Raw genomic sequence first — 6487 nt, 5'->3', positions numbered from 1 at the left:
CAACACTGTAACCTGTGTACGTTGTTTTTTTACTTTAGTTTAGTTAGGACTAAACTTTACTGTACTTAATACTATTGATAAATAAACTTATAATGTTATTCTACGACCAAACGTCAAACCTTTTTTAAAAACTTTGATAAATTTTTAATATTCTGTTATACAAAATGGTTAGTAAAGTATATTTACATTCTCCTTTTGTTGTTACTTCTTATTTCATACAGCAATTGTAGCGATTTGATCACTGAGCTTTACAGCTCTCTGCCGCAGGCAGACTGTTCGTCGTCGAGTGAATAATGCGCAGGCGCAGTTTTTCTTGGGGAAACATTCTAACTGCGCATGCTTATGCAGCAGGTTCTCGATCAGAAAGCGTAATGGTCGTACATACAAACAAGCAAAATAATAGTATAGATACTGTAAGAGAAAAGCTGTTAGAGAAAATAGGTACTAATAAATCATTACAGGAGTTGTTTTGTAATAGAAATGTCTAGAAAAAGCTGTTAAAAACAAAAACTAGGTTTTAGTGGGAATTCATTCATCAATATTATAGTATAGTTTCGTCAAATGATCAACGTCGAATCTATATTGCTGTTTGTAGTTGTCAGTGCTAAACGTAGAATTTATTAACTCTGTTGAATCCCTTTATAGAGTACTTTTACTCTTGAATCCCTTCATAGAGTATTTTTACTGTTGAATACATTTAAAGAGTATTTTTACTGTTGAATCCCTTTATAAAGTATTTTTATTGTTGAATCCATTTATAGAGTATTTTTATTGTTGAATCCCTTTATAGAGTATTTTATTGTTGGATTCATTTATAGAGTATATTAATTATTGAATCTCTTTATAGAGTATTTTATTGTTGAATCCATTTATAGAGTATTTCATTGTTGAATCCATTTATAGAGTATTTTTATTGTTGAATCCATTTATAGAGTATTTTTATTGTTGAATCCATTTATCGAGTATTTTTATTGTTGAATCCCTTTATAGAGTATTTTATTGTTGAATCCATTTATAGAGTATTTTTATTTGAGTTGAACACAAAAACGTATTAAACATTATTGTAATTGATCTATTTGACACATAAGAGAAATGTTCAAACATGCCTCCGTGGGAAAATTTACTTTGTAGCAGGCATGTGAGGGTGATGTTGCATAAACTACTTTGTTACGTATGCTACTTGTCAAAATCTAGTATATTGATCATCAAGACAAAATGTAAATATCTTTTTTTATCTTTATTAATCAGTAGGCGTAGCAAGAAGCGTATTAACTCCGCTCCAAGAGATCTCTGTGTTGGCTGATAGGCGGATTCTCACGGTACGCGTGTACGCGTGCTGCGACGGCGACCCTGGCTCCAGCCTACGCGTAAAGGAAGGAATTCTCCAGTTGTGTTTTGTAATGCAAACTGCGATTCTTTTATAACTGGTTATTTTCGAATTAACTTATAGTCTCGCCTCTCATTGTCATACAACTCTTTCAAATACAACTACCATTGATGATAAACTCGCTGCGTCGCTCACATTTTCGGTTTCCAAAAAAAATAATCTACTTACTGTGTGGCTTTTGGGTGACTTACAATATTTTCATCTTAATAAGAAAAAAAAAAACGTTATGGAAAACAAAGATACACTCTCTCTCTCTAGTCGTGTAATTAGTTAATTATGTGGCTTTCTGTTCGTCTGTCTGTCTACTCTTTCATTTTCACTAATAAATACACGAGAACTCGGCGCTTCCGACCTTACCGACACACCATGACGGGTGTAAGTTTGCCTCGTTTACGTAGTACCAGATGCTACCCGTCATGAGCTGTGCTTAGATGTTATCACTCTCTCGTTGTGTCCTGAATCATTTAACGTGTGTTGTTAAGGGTCAACTGACCAGAGAAAAATTTCCAAGGCAAATTTCAGTAAAGCACAACAAATTATACTTTTCTCCTGAAAATTGCAGCCTTTCATCCCCACCTTAGCCACGCGGGATTTAAATGAACGCTACTAAGGGGGTAGCTTGTTCGCATTCATCAAAAACGTCAGCACGTGAACCTAACATGCTTTCTCTCGCCAGTGCCCCCCAGATAGACCAGATAAGGCGGCTATTAATTACAGGCCTACTGCTCGGCTGAGCTCTGCAAGTACTGAACCACTGTCCTGTTACAAGCACGGCCTCGAGGGAACTACCTTACCGCCCAGTGACCCTACTTTTCCCAGATGTTTGATATTACGGTGATATACGCGTTTTCTGATAATCTTTAACCTGCCATACTGGACATTCAGTGGCTCTTGGTGAAACTCACGAAAGCCATCCGGAACCGAGGTCAGACGATGATCATTTATCCGTTTTTACGCGGTATAACACATCAGTTGGGCTGACGAGGGACGGGGCAGAACCTCACTCTGAGCTAACCTCGCGACCCTCGCGAGATGCATCGGCCACTGCTCAGAGAAAACACGTCCCTGACAGTCAGATAGGATAGGTATCGGTGTGCGCCTTGGGGAACACCGCTTTCGTGTACTAGATATTGGTTCAAAGAATGTGCTGTGTAAATCTTGCTAATAAGAAAGATTAACCTGAATGATATTAAGGAAATACCTGTATCGTTAATTAAGCACGTGATTACTTAATTAGTGAAATAAGATGTATAACTTTAATATCTAGTTGAACGGATCACGGAAAAACTTATTTAAAAAAAATACGAAATATAAAAAAGCAAGTTAAGAACAACTACTAAGGACTTTTCCCAACTCTTCATTTAATATTTAAATAGTAAGTTAAAAGAGGTTCTTAAGGACTCTTTGCCTTTACTTGTGGTATTTTAACAAGTTACGGGAGATTTCTGAAGACATTTCCTTCATCTTCTAGTATTTTAATAGCAAATGAAAACAGATTTCTGAGGATTTTTCCCTTCTTCTTCTGATATTTTAACAGCACTTAAGAGGCATTTCTAAGGACTTTTCCAACTCCTAAGAAATATTTCTAAAAACGCTGTTAAAATATCAAAGAGGCATTAAAATTCCTTAGAAATGGCTCTTAAATGCTGTTAAAATACCAGATACCATAAGAGAGAAAAGTCCTTAGAAATGCCTCTTAAGTGCTGTTAAAATACCAAAAGAAGATGGAAAAGTCCTTAGAAATGCCTCTTAAGTGCTGTTAAAATACCAGAAGAAGAGGGAAAAGTCCTTAGAAATGCCTCTTAAGTGCTGTTAAAATACCAAAAGAAGATTCCTATTTCTTCTTCTGGTATTTTAACAACAACTTAACAGAATTTTCTAAAGCTTTTGCTTCCTCCGCTTCTGGTAATTCAAAAGCAAGTTTAGCGAGATTTATGAGGATATTTCTGGACTTTTTTTGTATTTTAAAAGCAAGTTAAGAGATATTTCTAGAAACCTTTTCTTCTTCTGCTTTTGGAATTTTAAAAACAACTTAACAGATTTTTCTAAGGCATTTTCTGCCTATGCTTCTGATATTTTAACATCAAGTTGAGAGATACTTCTGAGGACTCTTTCTGCTTCTACTTTTTCTATTTTGATAGCAAGATAACATATTTCTAAGACCGTTTCTTTCGTCTTCTTCTGGGGTTATAAGAGCACATTAATACTGATTTCTATGAACTTGGCCTGCCTATTCTTCTGGTGTTATAATAGCACGTTAATGCTGATTTCTATGAACTTGGCCTGCCTCTTCTTCTGGTGTTGTAAGAGCGCATTAATACTGATTTCTATGAACTTTGTCTGCCTCTTCTTCTGGTGTTATAATAGCACGTTAATGCTGATTTCTATGAAATTTGCCTGCCTCTTCTTCTGGTGTTATAATAGCACGTTAATGCTGATTTCTATGAAATTTGCCTGACTCTTCTTCTGGTATTTAAAAAAGAACATTAAGAGAGATTTCTAAAAACTTTTCTGTAAGAAGTCTATTAAGTTGCTATTCGTATATCAAAAGTAGAAGTAGAAAAAGTTCTATAGACAATCTGTTTTAGCTAAAAGTCGCCCATTGGCCCAGCGGTTAGTATGGAGGCTTACGACGCTAAAAATCGTTTTTTTTTTTCATACTCGTGGCGAGCAGAGTCCAAATAGCCCATTGTTTGGCTTTTTACTTAATAACAACCAACTAACCAACCAATAGAATCAAAATTCCCGAAATATGGGCAAGAAAAGTTCCTAGAAACCTCGATTAAAATACCACACAAATGAGGAAGCATAACGTTTTAGAAAATTCTATTAACATAACAGAAGTAAATACAGGAAAAGACCTGAGAGATATCTGCATGCGATTAAAACATACAGAAAACGTCTCCATAAATCTCACCTATATTGATATTAAAAAACAGAAGAATAAACAGGAAGACTACTCAAATAACTATTCCTATTAACTTCATGTCAAAATACATGAAGCCGAGACAGAAAACGTCCTCAGAAATCTCTCTTGGGTTGCTGTTAAAATACCAGAAGCAGAAGAATGAAAAGTCCCTGGAAACATCTTTTAACTTTTTAAAAAAAAATATTAGAAGCAGTGTGAGGAAAAGTCTTTGGAAAATCCAAATTACTTTTAAAATACCAGAAGAAAAAAAATCTTTAAAATCCCTCTCAATGTGTTGTTGAATTAACAGAAGAAGAGGCAGAAAAAGTTCTTAGAAATATTTATTAACGTACTGTTTAAAATACCGGAATAAAAAGCGGGAAAGTTCTGATGAAGTAGAAGCAAAAATGATCCTCAGCAATTTATCTTAACCTGCTGTTAAAACATCAGAAGAAAAAATTCTTAGAAATTGAACTCTCTGTATAAAATCAGAAGAATGTACAGGAAAGTTCTCAGAAATCTCTGTTAAACACGAAAGTCTTCAGAAATGGATTCTGAACTTGCTGTTAAGATACAAGAAGCAAACGAAAGAGAATCTACTGAAACTCTTTTAATTTTATATTAAAATAACAAAAACGGAGAAAAGAAATTCCTTATAAATATATTTTTTTGCTAACTATTAAAACAACAGAAATAGAGGAAGCAAGAGGCTTTAGAAATATCTCTGAACTTGCTGTTAAAATACCAGAGGTAGAAGAATTAAAATTCCTTAGGTATCTCTCTTACGTTGCTGTAGGAAATAACATATGCAGAGAAAGAAAAAGTCCCCAGAAATCTCTCTTAATTTGCTACTAAAATGCCAGAAAAAAAGTTCTTAAAGATCTCTGTTAACGCGTTGGTAAAAAAATAATGTGAAATACCAGAAGCAGAAAAGAAAAAGTCTTTGGAAATATCTTTCAAGTTGTTATTAAAATACCAAAAGAAAAAGCAGAAAAAGACCTCAAGAATTTCCTTTAATGTGTTGTCGTAATATCAAAATAAGATATAAGAAAAGTCCTCGGAAATCTCTTCTAATTTCCTATTAAAAATTTCTCTTAATTTGAATACCAGAAAGAGAAGCAAAAAAAAGAAGTCTACAGAAATCTCTCTTATATTTACTTTTAAAATATGAAAAGAAAAGGCAGGAAAAATTTTAGAAATCAAAATTAGTGTTGTTATAATCCCATAAGAAGAAGTAGGAACATTCTTTAGAAATATCTTTTAACGTGCTGTTAAAATATTTGTTTCTTTGTTGTTAAGCACAAAGCTACACAAGGAGCTGTTACTGCTGTGCTCAACACGGATATCAATATAAAAACCAGGTTTTTAGTACAAGTCCAAAGACATATCATTGAGTAACAGGGTGGAGGAAGAGTGTTTGTTCTGTTAAAGTATGGAAAAGTCTTTCGAAATCTATCTTAAGTCTACGCATACGTGTGGGTCAAAGTGCGCATGTCATGACCCTATTGCAGATTTACTTTCCAAACTTAATTAAACTATTTGACCTTGAGTCCGTCCAATGGAGAGATTTGGTGTGTGGATGGCACACATTGTCTTATATGGAGAAAAAACCCAGAATAACGACTGTAGACTACAAGCTTATCTTGAAAATGTTAAACAAAAATAGTACTAATTCATTAAATTTCATACGTATAAACGTGAGCTTGTCCAAAATCATTGTCATTGTCTAGTGTAATTGCTATCAGCTTCAGGAGAAGTGTACTGTAATCTAGACGTGACACTACCTTCCCAATATCCTTCCTAAAAATATCTTGTCGTGTGATCCTAAAGAGGGAAGCTGCAGTACTCCCATTCATTTACTAACTAATTGCTGTTGTTTTTGCCAGGTATCATTTTCAAGTAGATTCCAGCAGGTTCCTGGTGCAATTTGTTTCCTTTGTTATTCCAAAGCTCGGCTAGATGATGACATCTGGAAAGCTGTGATCCATCCTTTCAAATTGACCCTTTTAAACTGCCTCGAAGATTTCCTTGGTAAGCCGTTCCTAAACGCTGACACTTGGAAATCAGGTATGGAACGTATGTGCTTTGTTATAGGGAACATTATTACATCGAAAAGATATAGAGGCTTGTTGACCCAATACTGTACCATGGCTTCATAAATGTGTGCATTGGACATGTCTATGAGAAGTTAG

The sequence above is a fragment of the Limulus polyphemus genome, unplaced genomic scaffold, assembly GCF_000517525.1.
Source record: "Limulus polyphemus unplaced genomic scaffold, Limulus_polyphemus-2.1.2 Scaffold424, whole genome shotgun sequence".
Lineage (NCBI taxonomy): Eukaryota > Metazoa > Arthropoda > Merostomata > Xiphosura > Limulidae > Limulus > Limulus polyphemus.
This window is presented reverse-complemented; position numbering follows the sequence as displayed.